Below are 17,738 nucleotides of genomic sequence, written 5' to 3'. Positions count from 1 at the left end.
TTTATTCCAACCACATGACAAACAGGAACTAGAAAAGCCCGCGCATCCACTTAAATACTTCCCAGACAGGAAGTGCTCCCGGCAGCCTGTCCCTGCGGGAAACAAGTTGCTGGAGGAAAGGGCCCCCGGCTGGGGGCTTCTGCTTAGACTGTCTGTGCCGCCATGAGCGGATTATGTCCAGTGGTGGCGTGTCGCCACAGTACCACATTAGCAGTCCTCCGGCACCACACCGGGAGCCAGAGAGGATTGAAAAATGATGGTCAGGGCCTCTGCTATTTCCTCTTTTGCTTTGCTTAACAGCCTGGGATACATTTCATCCGGTCCTGGGGATTTATCCACTTTTAAAGCTGCTAAACTCCTTAATACTTCCTCTCTCACTATGTTTATTTCATCTAATATTTCACACTCCTCCCCCGATAGCAATGTCTGCTTTGCCCCTCTCCTTTGTAAAAACAGACGCAAAGTATTCATTAAGAACCCTACCGACGTCTCCCGCCTCCACACACACATTACCCTCATGATCTCTAATAGGCCCTACCCTTTCTTTAGTTATCCTCTTACTCTTAATATATTTATAAAACATCTTTGGGTTTTCCTTGATTTTACTTGCCAAGAATTTTTCATGCTCCCTCTTTGCTTTCCTAATATCATTTTTAATTGCACCCTGCACTTTCTGTACTCCTCTAAAGATTCTGGAGTATTTCGCCCTCGGTATCTGTCATACGCCTCCCTTTTTTTCTTTATCCTACCCTGTATGTCTCTAGACATCCAGGGGGCTCTAGATTTGTTAGCCCCACCGTTTTTCTTTAAGGGCACATGTTTGGTCTGAACCCTCCGGATCTCCTTCTTGAATGCCTCCCACTGCTCTGACACTGATTTGCCTTCAAGTAGCTGTTTCCAGTCCACTATGGCTAAATCCCCTCTGAGCTTAGCAAAATTTGCTTTTCCCCAAATTAGAATATTTATTCCTGGTCTATCCTTGTCCATTTCCATAACTACCTTAAATCTAAAAGAATTATGGTCACTAGCACCAAAATGCTCCCCCACTGATATGCCTTCTACCTGTCCAGCTTCATTCCCTAAAACTAAGTTTTGGAGGTGCTGTCGAAGAAGCCATCATTGTGGGGTCAAGTGTAATGATGGAAAGAGACAGCGAACTTTCAATGAGACTCAACACTAACCATGTCCAATCAATGCAGAGCAGCAATGCATGTGGCATGGTAGTGTAGTGGTTGTGCTCCTGGAGTGGCAATCTTGAGACATTGTGAGAATTTGATATTTTTTAATCTGCAATTAAAAAATTGGTATCAGTTAACGTAACTATGAAGCTGTTGGATTATCGTAAAAGCTCAACTGATTTCCTTTAGGGAAGGAAATCTGCCATCATTACCCGGTCTGGCCTATATGGGACACCAGTCCCTCTCCAATGTGATTGACTCTTAATTACCCTCTGAAGTGGTCTAACAAGCCAGTTAGTTGTATCAAAACCGATACCAGCGGTTCAAGAAGAAGGCCCATCACCATCTTCTCAAGGGCAATGAGGGATGGGCAATAAATGCCGGGCCTTGCCAGCGATGCCCACATCCTAAGATAAGAAAAAATGAACATTAACAATAGAATGCTGAACTACATAGTCAGGGCAATAGAACACAAGTCAGGGGACGTTGCAATCAAACGGTACATTGCTGTGGTCAGACCGCACCTTGAGCACTGGGCCCATCGCTGGTCGCTGAGAAACTAGGGTGACCGTCAAGCACTGGAAAGTGGTGCAAGGAAGAGCCACTACGCTGTTCCATAGTGTCAAGGGTCTGAGTGCTGAGAACATAAGAACATAAGAAATAGGAGCAGGAGTCGGCCATTCAGCCCCTCGAGCCTGCTCCGCCATTTAATGAGATCATGGCTGACCTTCTACCTCATCTCCACTTTCCCGCCCGATCTCCATATCCCTTGATTCCCTTAATATTCAAAAATCTATTGACCTCTGTCTTGAATATACTCAACAACTGAGCCTCCACAGCCCTCTGGGGTAGAGAATTCCAAAGATTCACCATCCTCTGAGTGAAGAAATGTCTCCTCATCTCAGTCTTAAATGGTCGACCCCGTATTCTGAGACTGTGACCCATGGTTCTAGGTTGCCCAGCCAGGGGGAAACATCCTCCCTGCATCCACCCTGTCAAGCCCTGTAAGAATTTTGTATGTTTCAATGAGATCACCTCTCATTCTTCTAAACTCTAAACTCCAACAAGCGAGACTCTAACCATCTCCCCTTGACATTCAATGGCATTACCATCGCTGAATCCCCCACTATCAACATCCTGGGGGTTACCATTGATCAGAAACTGAACTGAACCAGCCATATAAATACTGTGGCTACAAGAGCAGACCAGAGGCTGGGAATTCTGCAGCGAGTGTCTCACCTCCTGACTCCCCAAAGCCTTTCCACCATCTACAAGGCACAAGTCAGGAGTGTGATGGAATACTCTCCACTTGCCTGGATGAGTGCAGCTCCAACAACACTCAAGAAGCTCAACACCATTCAGGATAAAGCAGCCCGCTTGATTGGCACTCCATCCACCACCTTCAACATTCACTCCCTCCATCACCGGCGCACTGTGGCTGCAGTGTGTACCATCTACAAGATGCACTGCAGCAACTCGCCAAAGCTCCTTCAACAGCACCTTCCAAACCCGCGACCTCTACCACCTAGAAGGACAAGGGCAGCAGACGCACGGGAACATCACCACCTACAAGTTCCCCTCCAAGCCACACACCATCCTGACTTGGACCTGTATCACCGTTCCTTCACTGTCGCTGGGCCAAAATCCTGGAACACCCTTCCTAACAGCATTGTGGGTGTACCTACACCATATGGACTGCAGCGGTTCAAGAAGGCGGCTCACCACCATCTTCTCAAGGGCAATTAGGGATGGGCACTAAATGCAGGCCTAGCCAGCGACGCCCACATCCCATCAATGAATAAAAACAAAAAAATAAATAAATATAGGCCTAGTCTACTCAATTTCTCCTCATAGGACAATCCCCCCCATCCCAGGAACCAGTCTGGTGGACCTTTGTTGCACTCCCACTATGGCAAGTATATACTTCCTATGAGAAGAAGTTGCAAAGCCTTGGGCTTGTCAGTCGGGAAATGAGGTGCCTGAGAGGGGTATATCAGATCACAACTGGAACCGTACTCCAGGCCAATGTTCCCTCTAAGCTGCGTGGCCGCACAGTCATCTACAAGGTCCCGTGCAGGCCGCTCACTGGCTTTTCCATTGTAGATACCGCGCACGCGCAGAAATTTAAATAGACCGCGCATTGGGGGAGACAGGCCGCGCAGGAGGCAGCGCGGCTTACGGGGGTCATTGCTGCAGACTGTGTGTTAGACTGTGCATAACACGCTCCAGACTGTATAAAATACACTTGACTGTGCCATTCTAAATACATTAAATTAAATGAGTCAGAAGGTTGTGGGTTCAAGCCCCACTCCCGGGACTTGAGCACTTAAAGCTAGGCTGACACGTTCAGTGCGGCGCTGAGGAAGTGCTGCACTGTTGGAGGTGCCATCTTTCGGATGAGATGTTAAACCTGAGGCCCCTTCTGCTCTCTCAGGTGGATGTAAAAGATCCAATGGCACTATTTCGAAGAAGAGCAGGGGAGTTCTTCCCGGTGACCTGGTCAATGTTTATCCCTCAACCAACATAACAAAAAAAAAAGATTATTATCTGGTCATTATCACATTGCTGTTTGTGGGACCTGGCTGTGCGCAAATTGGCTGCCGCGTTTCCCACACCGCAACAGTGACTAAACTTCAAAAGTACTTCATTGGCTGTAAAGTGCTTTGAGACGTCCGGTGGTCGTGAAAGGCGCTATATAAATGCAAGTCTTTCTTTCTTTTTCTTTCTTAAATTTGGACATAAAGCGTCGGTCAAATGGTGTCCAGTTGTTTGTTCAAATTGTAGAACTTTAGAGGTGCTGGATGGGTAAATATTTCAATGATGCTCAAATCAAACCGAAACCACCCAGGCAAGTGGCTTTCTCTTGACTCTGTGACGTAAGGTATATTTGAAGTCAGTCGGTGCTCTTTGTGTCTGCTCAGTAGCTCAGAAGGAGCTTGATCTTTATCACCGTTAACAACAGCCTTGCTTATTGCTGCTTTTGACTGGCCCACCGCAGTCTAGAAAGCAGAAATCAATGCCTTAATCATGGATAAATCCCTAATAATCTCCCTACGCTGGGTGGTACAGTAGTTTTGAAAGCTGCTTGCAGCTGTCTGCCGATCGCCTATGTGTGCAGCTGGATTCTCCGCTGCACCTGTGTGTTCTGAGAGGCTCCGGCCTATGCTCAGGACCAGGATCGGATTCAGTGCGGGCGAGACGCTCTCTTTTTTTAATCTGTTAACTAAATATTTGCCCAAGTGGTTCAGAGTGTGCAGCGCGACCACTTTCCCCTTTCGACCGCCTGGGTTGTCCGCACCGTCTTAAGTTGCACTGTCACTTTTTGCTTTGATCCGAAGCTCAAAGAATTGACGGCGCAGCTCCAGAGTCAAATCTAGTAGGTTTGCCAACTCTGGTTGGGTGTATTCCTGGAGGCTTCATGACCTCCAACCACCGCCGCCCCCCCCCCCGCCCTGCCCCCGTCCCCCCCACCCGCCACACCTAGTCAAACAGCACCCCCGCACCCACCCCCCACCCCAGCTCCAATATCTTTATAATTAATAAACAAGTATTCAGAGGAAACTTTTTTTTTTAACGCCACCTACCGATTTTTCTCCCGGGTTTTTTGCTCACAGCAGTACCCTAGAGATTAATTCCTTGAGTCCTAGAGTCTCCAGGACAATCCTGGAGGTTTGGCAACCCGAGTCAGGCCCTAATCGGATCCTAGAATGCAGTGGGATGTGTAACCGCTACCCCCTCACACCTCCCTTTGCTGGAGACCGTCCCACACCACTTAGGCTTGACTCCGCTGGGAGTACAACTGCAGTGTAATGTTGGGCTACAAAGCGCACCAAGACAGGAAAGGTTGAGCAGGTTGGGCCTATACTCTTGGAGTTTAGAAGAATGAGAGGGGATCTTATTGAAACATATAAGATTCTGAGGGGGACTCGACAGGGTAGATGCTGAGAGGATGTTTCCCCTCGTGGGGGAAATTTAGAACTCGGGGGCACAGTTTCAGAATAAGGGGACACCCAGTTAAATGGGAAATGAGGAGGAATTTCTTCTCTCAGAGGGTGGTGAATCTTTGGAATTCTCTTCCCCGGAGAGCTGTGGAGGCGGAGTCATTGGCCCAGTAATTCCGTTCCAAACGCGTGAGTGCGGTCGGGGTACTCACGCGTCTGGCCGGAGGAAATGTCGGTTTTCAGCATGCACAGCGCATGCGGGGAAAACCGGCATTTCCTGTCCTCTGAACGAAGGGGTTCAGAGGCAGAACGCGCGCGACTGCACAGGCAGCGCGTGCGCAGTAAAGTTCCTTTTTTTTTTCAAAGTTGCGCGCGTGTAAAGGCCTCCGGTCTTTACGCGTGGAAAAACAAGGCGTAAGTATTTCGTTTTTCAGGTAAGTGGGCTTTTAGTACAATGTAGACATTTTTTTTCCACAGGTTTGTTATTTTTAAAGAATTTACAGGATGGTAAGTTTAGTTTTAGACCCTATTTTTTAAAAATTTATTTTTTTCAAAAAATTGATTAATTGTTTAAAACATTTTTTAAACTTATTTATAGTTATTATAATCAGTGGGATGTTCTTTAAAATTTTATTTAAAGTTAAAGTAGTGTTTTGGCAGCCCATACTTTTCATGAGTTTGACAGCTCTTACTGTCAAACTCATGAATGAGTTTCCCCTCCCCTGATTGGCTGCACAGTGCTCACCTGATCCCAGCCGGCACATCGCACTAACTACGCCGCTGGATCAGGTTAGCACAGCGCGCCGACAGCTGAACCGGGCCTGTGACAGGAAATGCAAGCAGGCCCGGGCTTCAGATGTCGGCGCGCAGGGTGAGTGCACATCGGGGGCTTGCACGCGCGGCAAGCTCCCGATCTAATTTCAGGGCCATTAAATATATTTAAGGTGAAGATAGACAGATTTTTGAATGGTAAGGGAGTCTAGGGTTATGGGGAGCGGGCAGGGAAGTGGAGTTGAGGCCAAGATCAGATCTGCCATGATCTTATTGAATGGCGGGGCAGGCTCAAGGGGCCAAATGACCTACTCCTGCTCCTACGTCTTAAGTTCTTATGATCTCAAGCACTTTAATGAGGACCTGCCGCTCTGAGCCAGCAAGGTCCCACTAGCAGATGCTCTGAGAGAACTGGCGCCCCCGACTATCATCTGGGAGCAGAGCTCCCTACACACACTCTGCAACCCACAGCTTAGTGGGAACACAGGCCTTTCCAACTGAGTATTGCACCTACTGGGCATGGGACCAGTGGCATAATAGAACCAAAGCTAAACCACACGGCTGTCCTTTAGCAGATGGTGTTGCCAGCTGTCACCGCCTTGCATTTCACAGTTGTTTTATTTTTTATTCACTCTTGGGATGCGGGCGTCACTGGTACCAGGCCCGGCCTTGTTTTCAAATCCCTCCATGGCCTCGCCCCTCCCTATCTCTGTAATCTCTTCCAGCCCCACAACGCCCCGAGATATCTGCGCTCCTCTAATTCTGCCCTCTTGAGCATCCCTGATTATAATCGCTCAATCATTGATGGCCGTGCCTTCAGCTGCCGAGGCCCTAAGCTCTGGAATTCCCTGCCTGAACCTCTCCGCCTCTCTACCTATCTTTCCTCCTTTAAGATGTTTCCTTAAAACCTACCTCTTTGACCAAGTTTTTGGTCACCTGCCCTAATTTCTCCTTATGTGGCTCGGTGACAAATGTTTTGTCTTAAAATACTCCTGTGCAGAGCCTTGGGACGTTTTACTACGTTAAAGGCACTATATAAATACAAGTTGTTGTTGTTGTTGTTGAAACAGTCAGCCGGTCAGGCAGCATCGTGGAGAGAGAAACAGAGTTAACGTTTCGGGTCGATGACCCTTCATCAGAACCGGAAAAAGTTGGAGATGTAACAGGTTTTTAAGCAAGTGTGGGGCAGGGAAAGGGAGGAGGGGAGGAAAGAACAAGGGGAAGGTCTGTGATAGGATGGAAGGCAGGAGAGATTAAATAACAAAAAGGATGATGGTGCAAGGCAAAAGGAGATGGTAATGGGACAAGTTAAGAAACAAAAGATGACTCTAGATGAGGTGTAAATGGCGATGGCAGAATCATCAACAGCTGCCATGTGAGAGAAAAAAGAAAATATAGGGGCCGAGGTTATACAGGAAACTTTGTGCTATCCAGCACCGACGGGACGGAGCTGCTGCCGTTACCCCAAAACTGCCGGACACTCCAAAGTTAATGTTGAAAGATACAGAGATTCTTATCTCCGTATCTGACAACAAACACTGTTGCTTAGCAACAGCTTCTAAACACTCGGGTGTGGCTGCAAGCATCTGTAGCTGAAGCAGTTGCTATAGCTACAGACCTTGCAGTGCTTGACTGTGAAAAAAAAGCAAAGAAAAGAAACAAAAAGAATAAAAAACAGCTCCTGATTTTTGCCGGTGGCTCCAGCTTGCCGGATGGTTCACCTCCGGATAACTCAAAGTTTCCTGTAGTCTGAAATTGTTGAACTCGATGTTGAGTCCAGAAGGCTGTAAAGTGCCTAATCGAAAGATGAGGTGCTGTTCCTCGGGCTTATGTTGAGCTTCGTTGGAACAATGTAAGAGGCCGAGGACAGAGAGCAGAGTGGGAGTGGAGCGGAGAATTAAAGTGACAGGCAACCGGAAGCTCGGGGTCACACTTACAGACTGAATGGAGGTGTTCCGCAAAGCGGTCACCCAATCTGCATTTGGTCCCCCCAGTGTAGAGGAGACCGCATCGTGAGCAGTGAATACAGTATTCTAAATTGCAAGAAGTACAAGTAAATCGCTGAAACTATGGGCTGGAGTTTGTCAATGGAGGCGACTTGGAGGCAGGACTGCTGCTTGTCGTGTCAATGTCCCGCCTCCATCCTCGCCTGACCATTCAGAGGGATTTTCCTCTGATTGAGCTTGTTAAGCCCGCCCTGCGGACTCAGCAGGCCAATTAGGGAAGAAGTCACTGACAGATCACGTCAACGTCAGATGTGCTATCTGTCAAGACTTCTTGAAAGAAGAAATGACAGCGTTTGACAGCTCTGTGAAGCTGTCGAACACCGACATTCTCTTGAGTTTGATGCATTTTTGTGGTGAGGACTGAAAAAACATTGTAAAAATGTAAATTTCAGATGTCTGATGGATCAGAGGGTCCATCAGCCATTACCTGAAATTGACAAGGTGGATGTCCGCTGTCCCGATCCAGCACAGCTAAAGGCTACAGAAGTAAAAAAAGGAAAGTGAACACTTTTTTAAACTTATCACTCAACTTGCATACTTACCTATCCACACTTGCACCCATCACTCACCTCTACATCTTACTTCCAGGTGCCTCCGACCGCCGCAGACCTCCTCCACATCTCCTCCAACCCGGCGGGGTTCTCCGAGGTCGGGAAGCCTTCACCTGGGAAGGTAAAATGGCACTAATCCCTTTTTCTACCTGTTAACTACCTGTTAACAGGCAGTTAAAAGGATTAAAAGCCTTTCCCGCCTCCAGGAGACGGGACCTGAAGCTGCACATCTTCCCGCCTCCTGGCAAAAGGGCACGGAGGTGGGATGGGGGCGGGTTTGCCACCCGCGCCCAATTTCTCCGATTTTACGTGCTGTTCCGCCTCCATGCCCGCCTCCTCGGGGCTTGGAAAATCCAGCCCGTTAACTCTGTTTCTCTCTCCATGACCGGCTGAGTGTTTCCAGCCTTTTCTGTTGCTGTTTTACATTTGATACAACTGTGTGCCTTGTTAGAAAGAGTGAAAGACTTGCCTTTCTATAGCACCTTTCACAACCTCAGGACGTCCCAAAGCACTTCACAGCCAATGAAGTACTTTTTGACGTGTAGTCACTGTTGTAATGTAGGATACGCGGCAGCCAATTTGCGCACAGCAAGCTCCCACAAACAGCAATGGGATAATGGCCAGATAATCTGTTTTAGTGGTGTTGGTTGAGGGGTCAATATTGGCCAGCACACCGGGGAGAACTCTCCCTGCTCTTCTTCGAAGTAGTGCCCATGGGATCTTTTATACCTCTTCAGCAAGCAGTTAGGCGTCAACCACCTTCAGGGGAGACAGGTAGAAAATCGGAGTGGGTGAAAAGAAATTGCGGAGATGACAGGCGGTAACCAGTCTGTTGTGACTACCTTCTGTTTGGTGGTTGTAGAGAGTGGGAGTAGATTATTTCCAGTGCGGTTGTACCTGTTTGTGAAGGAGTTGTTTGAGAGTAAATTGACTGGTGCTCTGAGGTTTATGGAGTAATTACCAAATGGAATGTTTCCTTTTCTTTTGTCTATAGATATTATATACATAGACTGGCATTTCAACTTGTTCTCAAACTCACAATCTTCTGATGCAGTGATAGGAGTCCAACTAACTAAGCCAAGCTGATACGTAGGGTTAATTTTGCAAGGCTTGACTTCCGATGTGAGGCCTCACCCGATGTAACCAAAAATTGCATCTGAGGTCAGCATGCCAGACATGTCACATTCCTCATTAATATTCTCCAATTCAACTCATTGAAACTTATAAAATTCTAACAGGACTAGACAGACTAGATGCAGGAAGGATGTTCCTGATGGCCGGGGAGTCCAGAACCAGGGGTCACAGACTAAGGATAAGGGGTAAGCCATTTAGGACTGAGATGAGGAGGAATTTCTTCACCCAGAGAGTGGTGAATCTCTACCACAGAGGGCAGTTGAGGCCAATTCATCTATATATATAAAAGGATATGGCCTAGAAATTGGGTTCTGGCGTAGGCAGGGCTTTAGCGCCGGAAGTTAGTGCCGGCGCTGAGTCCCCCTGCGCGCGCCAAAAATTCAGTAGTGCCGCGCCCAAACGGCTGCCGGCGCAACTGAAGGGTCTTTGCGGCGGTACATCGGCGCTAACTGCCGTTTCGCGCTGCAATTCCGGCGCTGCGGCACCCGATGCGGTGCGGCAGGCTGGGGACGTGCAGGCCTCCTCCTCCCGTTAAGGAGGAGCTGCCTGCACCCGGCCGCGGCCCGCGCAAATCAGCTTAAAAATGAGCCCGGCACCTCGGACAAGTGCCGGGCTTGCATCTGTTCCGGTGGCGGGGGGGGAGAAGTCCGGGGAGGGAGCTGCGGGCAGGCGGCCGGCGGGAAAATGGCCGGCCGCCGCGAGGCCTTTAATGCGCCGGCGCAAACTGGAGTAAGGCACCTCTGACAGAACGTTGCTTGCGGCTGCCACGGGCAAGGCGGCCGCAACTCAATTTCGGAGTTCGGGCGGGTTACCACGGCAACCGGGACGCTGCGCACACCGATGACGTCATCGGTGCCGGCGCAGCGCTACCGGTGCAACGCCGATTTAGGGCCCCAGGGAATTTTTAAACTGGCCATAACTCTGGCGCTAGTCCCTCTAGCGCCTCAAAAGCGGCGCTAAGGCAACTGAATTTCTAGGCCTATGTCTCTCTGTCTGTCTCTCTGTCTGTCTCTCTGTCTGTCACTCTGTCTGTCTCTCTGTCCGGCTATACAATCAAAGGTTATAGAGCGTACCTACACATATGTTATATCAAAAGAAAGCTCATCATTAGGGGACTCTTGTAGGCATATTTAATTTTTGCTCGGACAAAAATTGTGCCGACGGTCGGACAAAAATTGTGCTGACGGTATCCAAAAAACGTTCAAATTTCAGCTCATTATCCGCTCATTTGCATCGAGTGGGGCGGGTTCATTGTGTGTGCGGGCGGGCCATCCTACAGTTGAGTGACGTGATGATTGACCAATCCTACAGTTCAGTGGCCTGACGGTTGACCAATCGGTGCGTGTGTGGGCGGGCCTTATCATTCTGAACCGAGGTGAGTGGCCGCCATCTTGATTCCAAACTGTTCATTTCTTTTTCCCACTTTCTGCATGTTTCTTTTCAAAACTACATTTCCAGCAAAAAAAAAGTTGCTTTTAAAACACAAATTGTTTTTAAAAAAAGTTAATTAATTTGTAAATCTTTCTCTAACATCTAGAATTTTTCTACCTTTCACCGTTTTTCCAGGCCTGTAAGCCTGGGCCTCTGTTGCCCAGCCACGCCCGAGCTAGGCACCTCCCGTCGCGCTCAACAAGCGGCTCACGATCGCCGCCATCTTTGTGAAGGCTGGAGGGGGCGGGCCTGAGCTGAGCGTCACCACCGCCGCCATCTAAGTAAAGGCGGGTGGGGCAGGAGTCAGCGCGCGCGACTTGAGTCCAGCCGGGCCTCACGCGGTAGGTTGCGCGGCGGCGTCTCTCTCTCTGCTCTTGAAGCCGGCTCGGGCGGGGGGCGGGGCTCGGGAGATCGGGGTTTGGCAGATCGGGGCTCGGGGGGGGCGGGGCTCGGGAGATCAGGCCTCGGGAGATGGGGGGGGTGAGCCTCGGGAGATTGGGGGGGCGGGGCTCGGGAGATCGGGGCTCGGGAGGGCGGGGTGCGGGGCTCGGCAGATTAGGGGGCGCGGCTCGGGAGATCGGGGTGCGGGGCTCGGGAGATCGGGGGGGCGGGGCTCGGGGGCGGGGCTCGGGCTGACGGGGCTCGGGCTGACGGGGCGCTCCCCTCCCCCCCCTCCCCCTTCTTCCCCCCTTCCCCCCTCCCCCTCTCCTCCCCTTCCCCCCTCCCCTTCTTCCCCCTCCCCCTTCTTCCCCCTTCCCCCCTCCCCATCCCCATTCTTTCCCCCTCCCCCCTTCCTCCCCCCTCCCCCTTCTTCCCCCCCTCCCCCTCCCCCTTCTCTCCCCCCTCCCCTCCCCTCCCCCTTCTTCCCCCCTCCCCCCTCCCTTCCCTCCCTCCCCCCTTCCCCCTCCCTCCCTCCCCCCTCCCCCTTCTTCCCCCCTTCTTCACCCTCCCCCTTCTTCCCCCCTCCCCTCCCTTTCCTCCCCTCCTCCCCCTTTCCTCCCCCCTTTGCCTTTCCTCCCCCCTTCCCCTTTCCTCCCCCCTCCCCCTTTCCTCCCCCTCCCCTCCCCCTTCTTCCCCCTTCCCTCCCTTCCCCTTCCCCCCTCCCCCCTCCCCCCTCTTCACCCCCCCTTTCCTCCCCTCCTCCCCCTTTCCTCCCCCCTCCCCCCTTCCCCTCCCCCTTTCCTCCCCCCTCCCCCTTTCCTCCCCCCCTCCCCCTTTCCTCCCCCTCCCCCTTTCCTCCCCCCCTCCCCCTTTCCTCCCCTCCCCGCCCCCTTTCCTCCCCTCCCCTCCCCCTTTCCTCCCCCCTCCCCTCCCCCTTTCCTCCCCACCTCCCCTCCCCCCTCCCCTCCCCCTTTCCTCCCCACTCCCTTTCCTCCCCCCTCCTCTCCCCCTTTCCTCCCCCTCCCCCTTTCCTCCCCCTTTCCTCCCCCCTCCCCCTTTCCTCCCCCCTCCTCCTTTCCTCCCCGCCTCCCCCTTCCCCCAGTCGCTCTCTCTCTTCCCCCCAGTCGCCCTCTCTCTTCCCCCCAGTCTCTCGCTCTCTCTCTCTTCCCCCCAGTCGCTCTCTCTTCCCCCCAGTCGCACTCTCTCTTCCCCCCAGTCGCTCTCTCTCTTCCCCCCAGTCGCTCTCTCTCTTCCCCCCAGTCGCTCTCTCTCTTCCCCCCAGTTGCTCTCTCTCTCTCTTCCAACAACAACATGCCCTCAAAAGACCCTCGGCACCGCCGGGCACTTCAGCTAGTTAAATATATTCAAGAAGGAGTTGGATATATTTCTTAAGACTAAAGGGATCAAGGGATATGGGGAGAAGGCAGAGGCAGGGTACTGAGTTTGGATGACCAGCCATGATCTCATTGAATGGCGGAGCAGGCTCGAGGGGCCGAATGGCCTACTCCTGCTCCTATCTTCTATGTTTCTATGTCTATGTTTCTATGTTTCTATGCTTTCGGCCAGCTAGTTTCTTTGCTGGAATGAGAATGGAGCCTCTTAAAATAGCACCAATCTTACAGCACAGAAACAGACCATTCGGCCCAACTGGTCCACACCAGGCTCCTCCCACCCCTCTTCATCTCACTCTATCAGCATAACCTTCTATTCCTTTCTCCCTCGTGTGTTTATCGAGCTTCTCCAAAATGTCCCCTATTGTTCACCACCATGGTACAAACGTGTTATATTTTTGGGTCTTTTCTGTCCTTCTTACTCCAGATAGTCCACTTTCCATATTTTTGTAGTTGGGCCTTTGTTCCCTACATCTTCACTAGCTCTGATATCAAGGTCCATTTTACAGTCTGCCCAGGCTAACAAACAAGAAAACCATTCTTTAGATTACTTTAGCTACTGGATCCATTGTGTGCCTCTATTGAATTCTCCTCACAGCGTCAGAGAATATCATTACAGCAGACTTCAATTTATACTTAAAAAAACAAATATAATGAACAATAGATGAGCAAGTGAACTAATAACAACAACTTGCATTTATTTAGCACCTTTAATGTTGTAAAACATCCCAAGATGCTTCACAGGAGCGATTATCAAACAAAATTTGACACCGAGCCACATAAGGAGATATTAGGACAGGTGACCAAAAGCTTGGTCAAAGAAAAAGAAAGAAAGACTTGCATTTTTATAGCGCCTTTCACGACCGCTGGACGTCTTAAAGTGCTTTACAGCCAATGAAGTACTCTTGAAGTGGAGTCACTGTTGTAATGTGGGAGGGTTTAAGGAGCTTCTTAACGGCGGAGAGAGAGGTAGCGAGGCGGAAAGGTTGGGTGGGGGAATTCCAGAGTTTGGGGCCAAGCCAGCTGAAGGCACGGTCGCCAATGGTGGAGCAACGGAAATTGGGGGTGCGCAAGAGGCCAGAATAGGAGGAGCGCAGAGATCTCTGAGGGTTGTAGGAAGTTGGAGGAGGTTACAGAGATAGGGAGGGGCAAGGCCAGGGAGGGATTTGAACACAAGGATGAGAAGTTTAAATTCATGGCGTTGCTGGACCGGGAGCCATTGTAGGTCAGTGAGCGCAGGGGGGTGATGAGTGAACGGGACTTGGTGCAAGTTAGGACACGGGGCAGCAGAGTTTTGGATGAGCTCAGGTTCATGGAGGGTGGAAAATGGGAGGCCAGCCTGGAGAGCGTCAGAATAGTCGAGTCTGGAGCAACCTGAACACCAGCCCTCTCTTCTCCATCTGTTGGGCCAGAGGGAAATCAAATAGGACATGGAAGTAAAGGAATTCCCTGAATAACCCCCTAAAAATGAAATGATAAAAGATAACAAAAGTTTATACAAGGAGACCCACTTTCATGTTTGACGGTGGAACTGTATTTCTTTTCCAGTGTATATAGAAAGTTAAACATGGGTTTTATTAATGTAATTGTGCAGTCTATATGGTGATAGATTGTAGTGCTGATGAACTATATGGTGTTTGGGAAGCCTGAGAGAAGATTGTGAGTTTAGAACAGTGGTCCCAAGTCACTGGCCAGCGCACTAAAAGGCGTTGGATATGGTGTAAAGGAAACATGTGTGTTAGCTGCGGTGCTGGTGCAAAAGATTTGCTTCCTCTCTCATTGGAAGTGACAGGAGCATGTGTGCACATGCAAAAAGTCAACCTGCCCAAGACAAACTCCAGTTTACCGCCTTCCCACACTCTCGTTGTTTTGTCAGCAGCAGCATATGCCAAGATGTGTTGGTACATCCACTTTTCTGTAGTGTGTGGCTTCGTATCCCATTTTACACCGCAGTAAAAAGGATACTCTCACATTTGTGTGTTCTCCCACTCGTTTTTTGTGCCAAAATGTCTCTTGACAATTGATCTAAAGATTAATTTGTCTAGTCTTATGTGTGATTTTGCTCACATTGTTATCTTAAATATTTGTGTCCTTGGCATTGATCCACAGACTGGATTGGAGACAATGTAAACTCTTTCTCAACCTTCCATTGTCCATCGCCGAACACCTCGAGTCTCTTCGCCAGGAGCAAGCGGAAGCCAAGCGCAGGCAGCGCAAGGAGCGCACGTCAACCCAAGCACCCCACCCGCCCGCCCCTTCAACCACTGTCTGCCCCACCTGTGACAGAGACTGTAGGTCCCGCATTGGACTCATCAGCCACCTGCGAACTCATTTTTAATGTGGAAGCAAGTCATCCTCGGTTCCGAGGGACTGCGTAAGAAGAAGAGATACATCAGAAATAGGAGCAGGAGTAGGCCATGCGACTCTTCGAGCCTGGTCTGCATGGACAGTTGGACAGTTGTAACATACGGACAGTTGGAGTTGGTTTAGAACAGCTTTTCGGCCTGAAATGGCTCACTTCTAAACCCATATATATTGGTCTTTGACAATGGTTGTCAGGTACACTTTGCCTATATTACTCAGATTTGGCAGGCTGTTTGGTGAAGGCCAACTCAAAAGACAAGTTTTGGCTGGCAGAGTTCACACCCTTAGTTTGTCTCACACACTTCCCAGTCTTGGCTGGACCTTAAGAAGTCCTCCACAGAGGAAGGGAGGGGAAAATTGGAGAATAAGGTACCCCAAGAGCTTCTCTCAAGCACTATCTAGTGGCTGATCTCAGGATGGCATCGGCAGATGCCATGGAGATTATTCCCGGCCAACCCTCCAGCTCAGGAATGTGACGTGGGCTGTGGGAAACCAGAAAGAGGAGGAGAAACTAACTGAAACATGGGCAGTGCAAATAGATATTGAGTAAAACTGAAATTCAACAAGGGCAAACTCAGAACTAATCATTACAGCAGAAAGCTTCAAGATTGGGAGATGTGAGAAACACATATTTAAATAACTTTTAATCCAGATTATTAAATTAGTAATTGGTGTTAGCTATATTGGTGGGTAAACAACAACAGCAACTTGCATTTATATAGCGCCTTTAATGTAGTAACACATCCCAAGGCGTTGAACAGGAGCGTTATCAAACAAAATTTGACACCGAGCCACATAAAGAGATGTTAGGACAGAAGACCAAAAGCTGGGTCAAAGAGGTAAGTTATTTATTGTTTTCATTTGATTGTCCTTTTTCTGTTTTAGAACATAAGAATTAGGAGCAGGAGTCGGCCATTCGGCCCCTCGAGCCTGCTCCGCCATTCCATAAGATCATGGCTGATCATCGACCTCAACTCCACTTTCCCGCCCGATCCCCATAGTGAAGGTGGGTTAACACTTGTGTCAAGGTAGTGGGCAGCAAAATGTATACAAGCGCATGCAGCATTCATCCACGAATATCACCACTAGGACATTTCGAGGCTTACACCCTCTGCATAATAAAAGGAGTTGGTCATGTTACATACATTTAATGGCATCATTGCTTTTATAACACCAAGAGCACTTTGAGCATTTTAAGCACTCTGAGGCCGATTTTAAGTGCCCCTCCACCCGCCCCACGTACACTTCAAAAACACTTCAGTGGCTGTAAAGCGGTTTGGGTCGTCCTGAGGTCGTGAAAGGCGCTATAAAAATGCAAGTCTGTTTCTGTGCTGTAAATTCTATGTAATTCTTTCTTTCATTCTTTACATAAAATTACATAGAATACACAGCACAGAAAAAAGCCATTCGGCCCAGCCAGTCTGTGCTGGTGGTTATGCTCCACACGACTCTCCTCCCATTCCATCTACCTCATCTCAGCCTTTCAGCATATCTTTCTATTCCCTTTTCTCTCGTGTACTCGTCTAGTTTCCTTCTGAAAGCATCAAAGCTATCTGCCTCAACCACTTCCTGTGGTAGCGAGTTCCACATTTTAATCACTGTCTGAATAAAAAAAAAATCTCCTTATTTCCCTATTGGATTTATTAGTAACTATCTTGTATTTATGGCCCCTAGTTTTGGATTCTCCCACAAGTGGAAACATTCTCTCCACATCTACCCTGTCCAACCCATTCATAATTTTAAAGACCTCTATCAGGTCTCCTCTAACTCCTCTCTTTTCTAAAGAAAAAAGCCCCAACCTGTTCAATCTTTCCCGATAGCTGTAATCTCTCAGTTCTGGTACTATCCTTGTAAATCTTTTTGCACTTTCTCCAGTGCTTCTATGTCCTTTTTATAGTATAGAAACGAGAACTGTGCCCAGTACTCTGAATGCGGCCTGACCAGGGTCCTACACAAGTTTAACATAACTTCACTACTTTTGAATTCTAAACCCCTAGAAATGCTTTGTTAGCGTTTTTAATTGCTTTGCTGACCTACGATGCTGCTTTTAATGATTTGTTCACCTGTATCCCGAGATCCCTTTGCACTTCTACCCAATTCAATGTCTTATTTTCTAAGGTGTAGGTGATGTTTCTGTTTATCCCACTAAAGTGCATTGTATTGATTTCTTTGTGGGTTCAATGACGAGACATTTATGAAAGAGAATGGCCTAGAAATTGAGTTTTGGCGCAGCCAGGGCTTTAGCGCCGGAAGTTAGTGCCGGAGCTAAGTCGCGCTGGTCGGGCCCAAAATTCAATAGTTCTGCGCCCAAACGGCTGCCGGCGCTGCTGAGAGCTGTTTGCGCCTGAAAACTGGCGCAACGCGCTGAATTTCGGCGCTATTCCGCGCTGCGGCGCCCGCTGCGGTGCGGCAGGTTCGGGAAGTGCAGGCCTCCTCCTTCCCTTAAGGAGGAGCTGCCTGCACCCGGCCGCGGCCCGCGAAAATCTTTTTTAAAATGAGCCCGGCACCTCGGACAAGTGCCGGGCTTGCTTCTGTTCCGGGGGGGGGGGGGGAAGTCCGGGGAGGGAGCTGCGGCCAGGCGGCCGGCGGG

Source organism: Somniosus microcephalus, chromosome 19, assembly GCF_052327205.1.
Source record: "Somniosus microcephalus isolate GS21.2 chromosome 19, FLI_Smic_1.0, whole genome shotgun sequence".
In the NCBI taxonomy this organism is placed as follows: Eukaryota; Metazoa; Chordata; class Chondrichthyes; order Squaliformes; family Somniosidae; genus Somniosus; species Somniosus microcephalus.
The sequence above is the reverse complement of the archived record's forward strand: the minus strand, read 5'-3'. Positions refer to the sequence as shown.